General features: G+C 40.2%; 1 long non-coding RNA gene across 1 annotated transcript in view; it reads left to right on the top strand.

The window, feature by feature from the left end:
* Positions 1–463: 463 nt before the first annotated feature.
* LOC141420791 (uncharacterized) overlaps positions 464–15,826 on the top strand; it is a 38,380-nt gene continuing 23,017 nt past the window's right edge. Inside the window, exon 1 of the long non-coding RNA XR_012445434.1 lies at positions 464–878. This is a non-coding gene — a long non-coding RNA (uncharacterized lncRNA). The remainder of the gene's footprint in view (positions 879–15,826) is intronic.

Raw genomic sequence — 15,826 nt, 5'->3', positions numbered from 1 at the left:
TCACCTAGCCAGTACCCCGCGTTACTGAACACATCACTCTTCAAGCAGAGTGTTGCAAAAACAATCTCACATGGCTCCAGTCATCAAATGACTCAGAGTGGACCTGAGGTTCCCGGACCCAAAGCCACAGGGGATGCCGAGCATGCGCACTTCAGCCACCGTCTTCCCAACAGAGAATGTGTGGGCAGGACCGGGTTTCATCTTTGTTTTTAATTCCAAGCCGCCAGTGTATTTCAATGTCAGTTCATTTCAGCACTATTTATTGGTTGTCAGGCACATTGCAAATGACAGATAATCATCTCCACCCTTTGAAATTCGCAGTTAAAATGAATACTTTTTGACAAATCTCTGGGATCAGCCGGGAGAGGGCTTGGATCTCTCTTCAGCATGAGATGACAACGTCTGTCAGTTTTCAGCATTCAGTACAGACAGCCCGCCATAAGACATTACCTGTTATCTTAGACTGCTCTACGGAGGTATTTGTCCACGGAATTTTTAACTGAAACAAGAGAAAATCCATTTCTGGTATTGGGAACAGAGCAATTTTCTTCTGCAGGGGATGGAGACAGGTTCATGTCGCTCTGAACTCAGCACGTCCCAATTCCCAATCCCCAGCCTGGAAAAACGCCCTTGGGGGTGCCCTGCACCCCACACTCCTTCCACAGCCAGAGCTGCCCATGTCCCCGGCGGCCGCTAGAGGGAGACGAGCGGCTGGGATGAGCCTCCAGGGAGGCGCCACGCGGGCCACCTGCGCCCCGTGACAGCTCAACCCCCCACCCGGCTCACAGCCACCCAGGGTGGGTTTACAGTGCTCTGGAAAACACCGTGATCACAGAGTTCAAGCAAGGGGAAGATGACGTGCCGGGCACCAATTCGATGTAAGTTCCACATAAACAACAAATACTAAAGAAATTGCTGTTTTTCTGAAATTCATATCCAAATACAATTCAAAGTGGGAGTGCTGCACTTTTATTCGCTAAATCTGGCAGCCCTAGTCACACATCAAAGGGGCTCTGGAAAGACTGAGAGCCCTTTTGGAGTAGAGGGGGGAAGGCGGGATTTACTACCTACCTGTGAATGTGAATCTAAAACACTTTTGCATCTGGAAGCGGCTGTTCTCTTCATGGAGAAAAGCTGCTGCGCTCCCTGTGCCCTGTCTAGAAGCATGAGAGAAGGCCCTCCACCTTGAAATACTTCCTCGTCATCTTCTCCAAGGCCAAGTGCACCATTAACTTCCTTTCTGCATTCAGGAGTTTCTCCCAAACACCAGGAGGAGGAGAACACACGCTCTTGTCAGTTACTTTTCCAGGATTAAGCCGGCAGCTAGTGGGCACGCGTTCCAGGCTAGAAAAACAGATTGCTAAGAGGCAATAGACAAAGCAGGGAGGGAGGCATTAAGACAAAACATGAGGGCTACAGAAGAAAGAGGCTGGGGGTTCCTGATGCCACACGGCTAGTTGACAGTATTGTCCAGGCTGAGAACCCTTTCTCAAGGTGCATTTAGAATCTGAATAGATTCACAGTAAGTTAAAATGACTTCCAGCCAGCAATCATGCCTGGCCATGTATTGCTGGTAATCATTTTCTCCAGCGAATAAACTCAGTCAACGTCAAGAACATTTTTATTTGGTAATTGGAGCAGAGTTCTAATGTCCTTTGGTTTTTGTAAAGATGAGAGTAATCAGGGCCAGATGTGGTGGCTTCATAGCTGTGATTCCAGCTGCTCAGAAGATGCAGAAAGGGAGGATAGGTGTTTGAGGCCAGACAGAGTGAAAAGTTAGAGACCTCATCTCAATCAGTGAGCCAGGTGTGGTTAGTGAAGACTGTGATCCCATCTCTGTGAGAAGCAGAGGTAGGTAAATGGCTCTAAGAGGCAAAAACCTTGAGACTCTACCTGAAAAATGACTAAAGCAAAAAGGGTTGGGAGTGTGGCTCAAGCCGTAGAGGTATCCTGCCTAGGGAGCAGAGACTCTGAGTTCAAACCCCTGTACTACCAAAAAAAAAAAAGAAAAAACGCAGGATAAATCACAGGTGCTAGTGCCCAGCAGCAAGCAGCTCCTTTCTTAGGGATTTTTTTTTTTTTTTTGCTTGTTTGATTTTCCTATTCAGTGTTACCAAAGGGACACGCAACACTGAGAAGCTCCTTAGAACAGTTCTCTCCACAAAGCTCACAAAAGAAGGTATCTTTCTTTTACCCCTGACTCCGCCAAGCTCAGAATCATGCACAGTTTCCAGTTGCTGGGACAGCCTGCCTTATGTCTGAAAGGATGTTTAAATGACCGGCCTTGGAGACACTGCACTCTCCTTCAGCACTGTAGGCTATTTATTTATTTATTTATTTATTTATTTACGTTGATGATGTTAATATCAAATGAAATCAGCAGGGGGCACAATTTATTCACAGTGGTTTAGACTTTGTTTTTTTGATTAGGAGAAAAAAAAGCACCTAAGCTGTTTCTTTGTGTTATTTTGAATCGGGTTATCTGATAATCCAAACATCACAGTGTACAGACAAATTCATTTTCACTAGGAAAAAATCAACATAAGCCATCGGAAAGGGGCTGTGAGATTTACTGACAGTGCTTGGTAGTTATATCAATTCTGTATTGGTGATTCTTTATTTTTTAAAATAAACAACCACAGGGTGTATTCAGGACTTAAATCCAAGCACCAAGGTGGAAACTGTGCCTTTATTTAGAGTTTCTCTCTAGAAACTCCCAGCCTGACGGTAGCTCCTGTTTTCTGGGCAAGTAGCAAATTTGTAGAAAGATTTTTATCTGCTGATTTAATCAATAGTTGTAGCAGATGCTTTTCAGGGGCTGTGTTTTATTGCTTCCTTATGCATCTTGAAAGAGTTTTTGCATTCATGATATCTCACAATCCAATTTATTACATTTTTTTTTGACTTGCTAAAGAGGAATGAAAGCAATGACCTTGTTTCCAGCATTTCCACGTGTGTGACATGTGCTTGGCCCTGCTTGGTGCTATTTTTGACTAATCACTTTATTTCTCTTGGTATTCATTTTATTATCTTCAAAAATAAAAAGAGATTATGATATCAAAAAGATTCATGAAATCTTACCAGTAAATGGTTACCAAGAGATTTTTTATGTTACTATTACTAAATGTAGTATTAATAATAGCCCAAAGTTGTGTAGAACTTCTATTTCAGGCTCAGTTTGCTTATTTTTATTAATCCATCAACTTCCTTCAAGGCACAGATGGATTAAGAAATTTGCCTAAACCCTGCATGGTGGCAACCAATGTTAATCCCAGCACTGGGAGGGTAAAGCAGAAGTTCAAGAGTTCCAGGCCAGATCCTGGGGAGCAAGACCTCAACAAAAAAAAAAAAAAAGAAGAAGAAGAAGAAGAAAAGAAACTAAAAAAGAAAGAGGAAAAGGTTACCAATTTAGGTAAAATTGTGGTAAAAGGAGAGGTAGAGATACCAAAGTACACAATCTGGCTGTAAAAGCCATGTATAAGAAACAAGATTTACAAATTTTAAATTACATCCATTTTTCTTCCAGCATTATACTAATTGCTAAGCTATAACAGCCACACTATGGAAACAAGCCCCACTTCTGATGAATGGATTCAGAAAATGTGGTATTTATACATAATGGAATTTTATTCAGCCACAAAGAAGAATGAAATTTTGTCATCTGCAGGTAAATGGATGGAACTAGAGAACACCATCTTAAGTGAAGTTAGCCAGGTTCAGAAAGCCAAAGGCCACATGTTCTCTCTCATATGTGGACTATAGATCCAATACAAATACAGCAATATTATGAAAAATAGGTCATGTTAAGGGGAGGTCACATATGAGAGGGGGAGGGCAAAAGAAGGAAGTTAGGAAGGTGAATATGGGTGGTATACTCTCTATAGAAGAATGAAAATAGAATTTTTAAACCTATTAAAAATCACCATAAGAAGGGCACTAAGTTAGGAAGAAGAAAAACAGAGGAGATGAAACAATTCGGGTTATAATACATATATACACGGAAATGTCACAAGGAAACTCCCTTTGTAGTTACCTAAAACAAAAATGTCATTTTTTTTCTTTTACAAAATTGGAGAACAGAAGGGTGGAACAGGTTGAGGGGTTGGTATCAGTGAGAAGAGGTGGGGAAAGGGTGTAAGAAGGGTGAACATGGTACAAATACTGTGTACACATGTAAATGGAAAAATGATACCTGTTGAAACTGTTCCAGGAATGGGGAGAGGGGGAGATAAAGGAGAATGTTAGAAGGGGTGAATTCAAGTATGATATATTTGATACATTGTAAGAACTTTTGTGAATCCACACTGTACCCACACCAGCCCAAGAATAAAAATTTTTAATTTAATTTTAAATAAGTATTAGATCCCAGGTTTAAATTTACTTTTTAAAATTTAGGGGTTTTTTTACTACTTGGATTTGAACTCAGGACCTTGGGTTTGCTAGGCAGATTCATAGGATTAAATACTTATTTTCAATTGACATAGAATTATATATGTTTAGGGGTACAGTGTAACTGTTCAATAAATGTATATGTTGTGTAATGATCAGATCAGGGTAACTGACATATCCATCATCTCAAACGTTTACCATTTTCTTTGTGTTGGGAACATTCAAAATCTTCTCTACTATTATTTTTTAAAATTAAAATTTCCTAATATCATATGATATCTATCTACATTGATCTATTATTATTTTTGAAGTATGCATTTAATTTTTGTCAACCGTAGCTTTCTTACTGTGCTACGAAATGTTGCAACTTTTTCTCCTCCCAGACTGCAACTCTGTTCCCCTTAACCGTCCTCTTTCTATCCCACACACTCTTCCCCAGCTCTGGTAACCCCTCTTTTAATTTCTGCTTCTATGAGACCAGTGTTTTTGGTTTCCACATAAATCAGAACATGCAGTATTTGTCTTCCTTGTTTCTTTTAAAGCAGTCTCCTCCAGGCTCATCCAAATTGCCACAAATGACAGAATTTTATTCTTTTTTATGGCTAGATGAATGCATTGTGTATTTACACTGTGTTTTCTTTGTTCAGTCATCTGTCAGTGGACCCCTTGGTTGATTCCATACTGGGTATTATAAGTAGTACTAGAATGAATGTGCAGTTATCTCTTGTTATACTGACCTTCTTTCCTTTAGATATATACCCAGTACTGGAATGGCTAGATCATATAGCAATTTTGTTTTCAGTGTTTTGAAGAACTTCTATACTGTTTTCTCTTTTTTATAATTGCTGTACAAACTTACATTCCCACCAACAGTGTGTTTTCTCCATCCTTGGTAGCAGTGATTATTGTCTTTTTGAGAATAGCCATTCTAACTGGGGTGGGATGGCATCTCATTGTGGTTTTGAATTTTATTTCCCTGATGATTAGTGGTGTGGAGCATTTTTTCATATATTTGTCATTCACATATCTTCTTTTGAGGAATGTCTATTCAAACTATTTGCTCACTTTTAATCAAATTATTTGGATTTTCAAATTTGTTTGCTGTTTTGTTCTTCTGTTGTTTGACTTCCTTGTATATTCTGGATATCAATATGTTGTCAGATAGTTTGCAAATATTTCTTCCACTCTATGGGTTGTCTCTGAACTTTGTTTTGTTCCTTTGTTGCATCGAAGTTCTTTAGTTTGAGGTGAACTCATTTGTTCATTTTTGCTTTTGTTGCCTTGCTTTTGGCAACATATTTTTAAAAAAATCTTCACCCAGACCAATTCCTGAAGCATTTATCCTATTTTTCTTTAGTAGCTTCATAGTTTTGGGCCTTAAATTTTGAGTGATTTTTAAAAATATGATGAGAGATATGTATCTAGTTTCTAGTTTCTTTCCATATTCTTTGGCATATGGATATCCAGTTTTCCAGCCGTATTTATTGAACAGACTGTCCTTTTTCTAATGTCTCCTCTTCTCTTCTTTCTTATAAAATCAGTTGGCTGTAAACATGCAGATTTATTTTTGATGTTCTGTTTGTTCCATTAATATAGTGTCTGTTTTGATGCCAAAGCCATGCTCTTTTGGTTAATATCACTTTGAAGTATGCTTTGAAATCAGGTATTGTGAGGCCTTCAACTTTATCTTTCTGTTCAAAAGTACTTTAGCTATTCAAGGTCTGTTGTGGTCCCATAAGAATTTTTGGAGTGTTTTTTCTACTCTGAGGAATGTCATTGTTATTTTGTTAGGGATTTCACTGAATCTGTTGACTGCTTTGAGTTGTATGGACATTGTAACAGCGTTAATTCTTCCAATTCAGGAACATGGCATATCTTGAAATTATTTTTGTGTCTTTAATGAATAGTTTCTAGTTTTCAGTGTAGAATTCTTTTACCTTCTCCTTTAAATTTATTCCTAGGTGTTTTACTTTATTTTATTTTGTATAGCGATTGTAAATAGGATTGCTTCTTGATTATGTTTTCAGCTAATTCATTATGGGTATATAGAAATGCTACTGACCTTTTGTATCTTGATCTTGAATCCTGTGACTTCACTGTTCTAACAGTTTTTTATGAAGTCTTCAGGTTTTTCTATATATGAGATCGTATCATCTGCAAACAGAGATTGACCTCCTCCTTTCCAATCTGAATACCCCTTCTTTCTTTCTCTTGCCTAATCACTCTAAGACTTCCAATTTACAGAGTTTTAAAGTGAAAATGGTATAAAATGAATTTTGCTTCTACTCTATCCACCTGTTCTCTCATCTCCCCTTCCTGCCACTGCAGTGTACCTCCATAGCACTTCATGCAGCTGTAAGTTCAAAGAAATGCATATTCTATCCTTCTCATTATGATACAATAGACAGTGTATTGTGTTCACTATTTTGAATTTTTTATGTGACCATACATTGTGACATTTACAAAAGTTCTTATAGTATATCGTAGGTGAATTCACCTCCTCCATCACTCTCCTTTATCTCCCCTCCCCTCATTCTTGGAATAGTTTCAATAGGTCTCATTTTTTCCATTTAAATACACGTGTACATAACTATTTTGAATTTTGCTTTTCAATGGAACCATGTGCTCTGGAGCTCTGCCCAGGGTACAACACAGAAGGTATCTTCTTTCTTCTTTGGCTACCCCGTATTCTATCATGAGGATGTACCATAGTTTAGTTGACTGGTCCTCTATTTATGGAAATGAGTTGTCTCTCATGTCATGCTATTACAAACAACATCACAATGCATTTTGTAACTGTGCAGAGATTTCTGTTGGATAAATTCCAGGTTGTTAGTTAATTGGGTTAAAGGGTAGAACATCTGTAATATTATGTAGACACTGCTCCTCTAGGAACTATACATGTGCTGTCCCCCAGAAATGTTTGAAAGTGTTTGTTTCCCAGTCTCACTGAAAAGCATATTATTGGATTTTTGCCATTATAGTAAATGAGAATGGTATCTCAGCATAGATTTAGTTTGCATTTTTAAAATCATGGGAAAGATTGAGCATCTTTTCATTGGCACGTGGGCCATTTAAACTTTTCTTATATAAACTGTGGATTTATGTGCTTGCTCATGTATCTTTGGGCTGGTTGATCATTCTCATCTCAACTTCTAGGAGTTTATGTGAAGACAGTAAGCTATATTCATGTGGTAGAAGAGGCAATATTTTCATTGGTTTGAATTTGATTCTTACTTTGCTTTTGTCTTTTTTTTTAACCATGAATAAATTTTTTGTTTGTATGTGCTTAAATTAAAATATAAGACTTCATGTGATATTATTAACTATTCATGGTTTGGATAAGTCTTATTCAACAAAAATATGTTGAGCACTTATTACTATGTATTTCATCATGTGCTGAAGTTTTGGGGAAAAACTGTTCTCCTTGAAAATTTCCTAGTACAGTGGGTGAGACAGTCATATAAACAAATATGTGTACCAGTGGTAAGGGTTATAACAGAGACAAGAAAAAGGGCTATGATTCTGGATGGTCTAACTACTTTTAGAAGTCTGTGAAAGATTTCATAAAAAGTTATTTAGAGCAGGGTCTTGAGGGCGAGTTCAAAAGATAGGAAAGGAAGAACAGATAAGTTTAATCTTCACCTAGCTCCTGAAGGATTACATTCAAACTTAATATTTGAACAACTGTCTACTCTTCAACCCAGGAAGGTTGACTTTTCCTTGTATCAATTTGTGGAAGCACAAGTAGTAATCTCATCTATCTGTTATATTAAAAAGAAGGAATACTACAGTATTCCTAGCTGAGGAATTCTGCAAAGGTCAGCACACTTAGGTGACTTTGGGCTTCTTGTCTACTTACTACCCTTCTCTTCTAATCACTGGTGTTAGTTCTGGTATTTTACTTCCAATATGAAGAAAGCAAGTTGTTCAGGGCCTGGTGCATCTGTAATCCTTGATTGTGACAACTCTATTAGTTTTCTCTTGTAGTCTTACAGCTTACACAGAATTGGTAATTGTTTTAGCAATACCCTAACCATTCACTATACAGTTCAAGTAGGAGATACAACCGATGTGTAAGCAAGACAAAGAGTGGAATCAGCTACTCACTGGTCTTACTGAGCTGGCAAAACTGGGACTGACAATATTGGTTTAAGAGGCAGACACAATCTGTTGTCTACCTAACTTACCCTCCTCTTCTGTTTCAACCCTGGAACTCCTGTTTGGCTTAGAGTAGCAAGGAGAGCAGCCCAGGAGTGTACTGTGGCTAGTCCGTTCTTGTCTAGGCCAATTAAGCAATCTAGTTTCTCTGTTACCAAAACTGGCTGCTGGCTTTCTTTGTAAATTCAGGATTCCATAATGCAGATGAGGAGGTCTGCTGGGGCATTTGTGAGGAGGCTTTTGTTTTCCTAATAAAAACCAGACAGATAGCTGATTCCTTGCCTTCATCGTTTCATACTTCCTTGAATGCAGATATGATACCGAGAGCTACAGTAGCCATCTTGTCCAAGAAGACTAAAGAATTTTTCTAGTGGCATTATCCCTGACATCATGTTGCTACTTAATGTAACAATTGCCTGTGTCCAAGACTTCTTAGTATGTGAAGAAAAGAAATAGCCCTTCTTTCTTAAGCTACTTGGTGAGGTTTTCCATCAAGCAGTCAGCAGTTACAAAGCAGCATGGCAGTAGCTGTTAGGCTGGTGAGGCGACAAGAAACCCCACATCTATTGCTTATACAGTCCACACCAGCAAGATAGCATGGTGTCAGCTACCTGTGCCCCTCATTTCACAAGATGACACCAAATCAGCAGGCCAAATGATGAAAAACTCGCATGGTGTGGAACTCTGTTGCTGAAGAGCCCATTCTAGGCTCCAGCCAAGCAGTTTTAAACCCTTCAACTCTTCTCCATGGTGGGGAATGGATGGAAAGTTTCAGGCCTCACCAAAGCCAGGGAAACTGCCTTGTGGCAACCTCTCATAATGTAGGGAGGAGGAGCAGGGTCCAGCCTTGTGACAGCTCCTCGCAGAACTGCCACTATTGCCAAGTTCCTGAAAAGATGGCAGGGCGTTCACCAAAACAAGTTCAATACTGTCCAGGCTGCATCTTCATGTCCTGTGTGGAGACCTACAAGGATGTCAGGAAGCTGTGGAAGAGCCATTCCCTGACATACTGCAGGCAAAAGCATTTCTAATTCAGAAAGTTCTTATCCCTAGGTGGCATGGGGAAAGGGACTTAAGCTTTTTGAAGGACAAAAGTTTTTCAGAGGAATAATATATTCTGTTTATTTTTTCATCTCTTGCTGAAATATTTCCTAGTCTCTCATGAGACTGATTACTGGCACATTTCCCTGCATACAAAGGCAGTGCTGAAGTGCATTCCCAGGCATTTGCAAGGACAGATGCCAAGGTCTTGCAGTCTCTCTCTCTCTCTCTCTCTCTCTCTGTGTGTGTGTGTGTGTGTGTGTGTGTGTGTGTGTGTGTGTGTACTATGTGCAAATGTGTGTGCTCTTAGCAAAGCAACAAGCCTCACAGACCCCAGCTCACCACATTCATGTTCCTTCCACAGCTGCTCTTTGCAAGTGATGAATTTAATCACACGTTCAAATCCATCCCCCGCCACATAAACATGTGTTTCACTCTATTTCCTAAATACATAATGTAGATTTTGAAATGTGAAATTCACATGTCAATAAACCTTTAAAGAAACCATTGTACAGCCCTTGTCATTGTAGCTCTGAAAGAAAAGTGCAAGCAATAACAAAAGCAAAACATAGATAATGTGTTTATCAATCTGTGACCCCCAAACCACACTAGGTGGGAGATGTTACTGTTACTTATGAAGGAAAATATTCACATCATAACATTTTAATGTTCTGGAGGAGAATTTATGACATCTGCATTTGACTCATCCTAGCTTTCTACAAGGATAAAATTGAGAGATGAGTTTATTGTTGTGGAATGGAATAATTATTTTTGATCTGGATTTTACATACTGATCCTCTAATTCTACTGATGAGGGTAATTTATCCAAATGACCCACCCGCTGTGGACACACATGGAAGTCCTGGGGCTGCCTCTCCACCCCATGCTCAGTCCTGCACCACAAAGTGCCTGTGAGCCTGTGAACATGCTAACTCACATAGCCACACTCTCCTGAAACAAAACTGTATAAACCTTTGGCCCCCTTTAATCGTTGCCCTCAAAAGAGAATGTATGAGAAATGTGCTTAAGATTTGATCTATAACCATTTAAAAAATCATCTCATCAAGTAAGCTATCTCCTGCGCACTTTAGAATTTGCTAGAAAGAATTGGCTAACTTTCTACAGTTCTCAAAGAAAGTACAAATGCAGGAACACCAGGTGGGAGAGGTGGGGAACATGAGGCAAAAGGCTAGAAACAGGGAATTCAGCAAAAGTCCATACACTGAGTGCTGAGCTCCCTGTGGAGTCCCAACTTCAATGCAATTCTGAGAACACTAGTAACCAACCTTATCCCCTCCAGGTATGAGAGTGATAGCCTCCTCTGTGGATGAACAGACTGAGTAGGAGAACAGACTTACAGACACCAACAGTTGAGGGTCACTGCATAAATTAATTGCTTCTGCCTATCACCCCTCAGCAAGGGGAAATCTGGGCCAGCCTTGAACACAACACAGAGTTGAACTCAGATCTCCAGGGCCCCACTTTTATGAATAAGAACAGCCAAGGAAGGGCAGATGTCACAGAATGTCCCTAACATGAAAGATAGAGGCACAAAAACAAAACAAAACAAAATAAAATAAAAGGAAGTAAAAGGTTCAGAAACTACGCAGAATTTATACTGAGAAGCCTTACAATTAAATCCCTCAGAGAAAGAAAGACAAAAGTGGATACATAAGAAATTCACGATCTCCCAAAACTAACGAACCAATAAAGAAATGGGCAGGTGAACTAAACAGAACTTTCTCAAAAGAAGAAATTCAAATGGCCAGAAAACACATGAAAAAATGCTCACCATCTCTAGCAATAAAGGAAATGCAAATTAAAACCACACTAAGATTCCACCTCACCCCTGTTAGAATAGCCATCATCAGCAACACCACCAACAACAGGTGTTGGCGAGGATGCGGGGAAAAAGGAACCCTCTTACACTGTTGGTGGGAATGTAGACTAGTACAACCACTCTGGAAAAAAATTTGGAGGCTACTTAAAAAGCTGGACATCGATCTACCATTTGATCCAGCAATACCACTCTTGGGGATATACCCAAAAGACTGTTACTCCAGAGGCACCTGCACATCCATGTTTATTGCAGCACTATTCACAATAGCCAAGTTATGGAAACAGCCAAGATGCCCCAGCACTGACGAATGGATTAAGAAAATGTGGTATCTATACACAATGGAATTTTATGCAGCCATGAAGAAGAACGAAATGTTATCATTCGCTGGTAAATGGATGGAATTGGAGAACATCATTCTGAGTGAGGTTAGCCTGGCCCAAAAGACCAAAAATCGTATGTTCTCCCTCATATGTGGACATTAGATCAAGGGCAAACACAACAAGGGGATTGGATTATGAGCACATGATAAAAGCGAGAGCACACAAGGGAGGGGTGAGGATAGGTAAGACACCTAAAAAACTAGCTAGCATTTGTTGCCCTTAATGCAGAGAAACTAAAGCAGATACCTTAAAGCAACTGAGGCCAATAGGAAAAGGGGACCAGGAACTAGAGAAAAGGTTAGATTAAAAAGAATTAACCTAGAAGGTAACACCCACGCACAGGAAATCAATGTGAGTCAATGCCCTGTATAGCTATCCTTATCTCAACCAGCAAAACCCCTTGTTCCTTCCTATTATTGCTTATACTCTCTCTACAACAAAATTAGAGATAAGGGCAATTTAGTTTCTGCTGGGTATTGGGGGGGGGAGCGGGAGGGGGTGGAGTGGGTGGTAAGGGAGGGGGTGGGGGCAGGGGGGAGAAATAAACCAAGCCTTGTATGCACATATGAATAATAAAAGAAAAAAGAAAAAAAAAAAAAGATAGGAAAGAAAGAAAAAAAAAAAAAGAAATTCACGAAACAAGAACTGGTGATAACATTCAAAAGCTGAAATGGAAAAAGTCAACAGAGGTAGTAAAAGATAAATTTAAGAAAATAAACCAGGCAATAAAACAAACAAACAAATGAATACCTAAAGATTTCTAATGGAAAAACAGAAAAAGAAGCAATAAGAAAATTAGAGGACTAGATGTAATACAGAGGCAAGAGGATCATGAGTTTGAAGCCAGCCTGGGCTATGTATCAAGATCCTGTCTGAGAGAGAGAGAGAGAGAGAGAGAGAGAGAGAGAGAGAGAGAGAGAGAATAATAGGATCAAACTAGGAGATAGATTTAAATAATTTCTGAAAGAGATGGACAACCATGAAAAGGAGTAAATTACTGAAGAATAAATAAGAGTCATTTTGAAGAACTGAAATTCTGGGTTTTCAGATGTGTGTGAGAACCCAGTCTGAGGAAAGGGAAAAGATGGAAACCCAGTGGTTCCCAGAGACTGCAGGGCTGGCTTGGTGCCCTCAGCAGCTGTGCACTGGGCCCTGGTTAGTTCTCCTGTATCCCACTGGGACTGGATTTTGCTCTGAAGCATGGGGAACATGACTGGGACTGAGCATGGGAGTTGTTGGGAGCCCTCTTCTTCAGTGTTGGGCTCTGCGTAGTTCAGTTACTAAGGACCTGTTTCAATTCACATGGGTGCTCCTGCTTCTCCATTTTGACTCGACAAGAACCCCGCTTGACCTTAATAATTTCCCCTGACGGTAGAGCACCCATGACACTCCAACAGAGAAGACCCTGGTAAAGCTTCCAGCTTGGCTGCCCTCCTTTTCATTCTGAGATTTGGTAATAAAATGGCAGAACTACAGTGCCCAACCTCTCTTTCCACAGCACCCCTCATGGCTGAGTTGGCTGCTGATCCCAACCCTGCTGCCCGCTGGCCTGTGTACCCACGGCTCAGCCTGGAGCGCTTACTGGCGCAAGCATCTCATTATCTTATAGTTAACATACCCGCTGAGTAGTTTCTTGACCATGCATTTTGGTCAGGAGGACTATTAGCCCTAAGCTATAAGATCTCAATAAACAAATACCTATGTTAAAAAGATGTTATTCCTAGAGAATTTGTTGGCTTAAATTATTTCAGTGAGTCATTAATTAAACACATGTGCCAGATTGCCCAAGAAGGGCATTTGAGTAAGAAGGGAGAAAAACCAGGAAAAGTAGCACCCAGGAAGCTTGCAGTGCTCTGGACTGGCCCCCTGTGGGGGTGGAAGCACCGGCTTAGCACTGAGGACTGCCAAGGTGTAAAGCAAGGGCCTTCCCTCCTGGGACTTATGGTGCAATTGGGTGACAGAAAAGAAGCAAGCACTTCCTACTTACCTGTTTTATTTCCCAAACACATGGTGGGACTGTGTGCCCAAATCTGCTCCAAAGGCTTTAAGTAGTAACTTGTCTAATCCTCACGATAATCTTAGGAGGAAGGCACTATTTACATTCTTATTTTTCAGAAAAAGAAATGGAGACACAGAAAAATTACATAAGCACCTCACACATCAACCGGTCATAGAGCCAAGCTGTGCTGGTGGCGGTGCCAGGTTGAGGGACTGGCCAGATACTTCATGCAGCTTCCTGGATAAAGCGGGCTCTATGTGGACAGCTGAGCAGGGTGAGGGACTGGACATAAGAAAGTCAAGGAGTGCTGGGTGCTGGGCTCACATTTGTAATCCTACCTACTTGGGAGACTGAGATGGAGAATTGTGGTTCAAGGCCAGCCCGAGTAAAAAAGTTTGTGAGACCCATCTCAATGGAAAAAAGCTGGGTTTGGCGATGAGCACCTGTCATCCCAGGTGGGAAGAAGAAAGTAGAATTGTGGTCCAGGTCTGCCTTGGCAGGGTTGGGATAAGCAAGACCTTATCTTCAAAACAACCAGAACAAAAAGGATTGGAGATCTGGCTCAAGTGGTAGAGTACCTGCCCTGAGTTCAAACTCTAGCACTACTGAAAAAAAAAGGCCAGCCAGGGAGGGCCTTTCTGAAAAGGTGTCAGGACTACCTGACACTATGTGTTTGAGAGCTCAAAGGACTCTGCCAATGAATGGGGCTTTTCCCTTTCCATCTTCAGGATTAATTTAAAAAGAAATAGGAAGTTTCTTGTTTAACAAATGATATCAAACTCTTTAAATTATTTCAAGATCACAGTTGCCAGGAGCAATGTACGCAATCTCCCTGCCAGAAACAGTTGAGTGGCTTCTTAGGAATTCTATTTCCTTCTCTCATGACTATAAATTAAATTCTGTAGGAGACAAGGTTCTTACCAAACTCAACTATGTGATTCATTTCTCTACTTTTTTAAAAAATGTGTTAATAGTTTATCACTTGGCGAATGTTTCTACAATCATATTTATCCTCTCTATTTGTATTCTTTTTCACAGTTGCTATTAAAAATCACATCTGCAGGGCACCAGGAAATTACCACCAGCACCATCTACCCCAGTAATCCAGTGAAGATGTTCTCTGCATTTAAACTCTCTGGGTTGACCTGGTGTCCTGGTACTTACCAGTGTTTTAAATCTTTTTTTTTTTTTTTAATCACCTGGTAATGCAATGGCAGAACTAAAGTGCCCAGCCTCTCTTCAAGCCTCATGTGCTTTCTGCGCATTTAAGAAGGATCTTAAAATGCAACAGAGCCAGTGCTGGAAATGACGTGAGCAAAGCTGTGAAAGCCATCGCCCCTGCATAAACTGATCTCGTCTTTGTTAAATGCCATGAATTTTTATTACGTGATCGATAGAAACAGCATGATTGCGCAGGAGCTCCACCCTGGTATTTAAATTCTTCTCCTCAATCTTAATGAGGGCATATATCACAGCAGTAGAGTGGGTGACATTTAAGACACAGATATGCTGTGATTAGATGCAGATCTTTCTGAAGTTAGGCTGCAGGCAAGCAGTAATTCTAACAGGTTCTATCCAGCAGTGGTGGTACTGTAGTCCCCAGTCTCTGTGGTTCTTGAATTTTATTTTGGGCCTCAGGATGTCTCTCACACAAACAAGGGGGAACTAGCATAATCACAAAATTGCAACAAGAATACAAATCTGCTTTTTATAATGCCCCTTGAGTATAAAGAGTTGTGTGATACTGTATCGTTTAGAGAACAATGACAAGAAAATCTTCACACTCTCAGTACCCTTTTTAAAAAATATTTTCAATGAAGAATATATAGATTGAATGTATATTAGTCAAGATTCTCCAGAGCAACTGCAACTATAGATTTATTTTAAGGAACTGGCTCACTTGACTTTGGAGGCTGGCAAATCCAAAATCACAAGGTCAGGCTCAGGGAAGGGCCAATGTTGCAACCCCAATCTGAAGACAGTATGGAGGCAGAATTCACTCTTCCTGTGGGACAT

The sequence above is a fragment of the Castor canadensis genome, chromosome 1 (assembly GCF_047511655.1).
Source record: "Castor canadensis chromosome 1, mCasCan1.hap1v2, whole genome shotgun sequence".
Taxonomy (NCBI): domain Eukaryota; kingdom Metazoa; phylum Chordata; class Mammalia; order Rodentia; family Castoridae; genus Castor; species Castor canadensis.
This window is presented reverse-complemented; position numbering and strand designations above follow the sequence as displayed.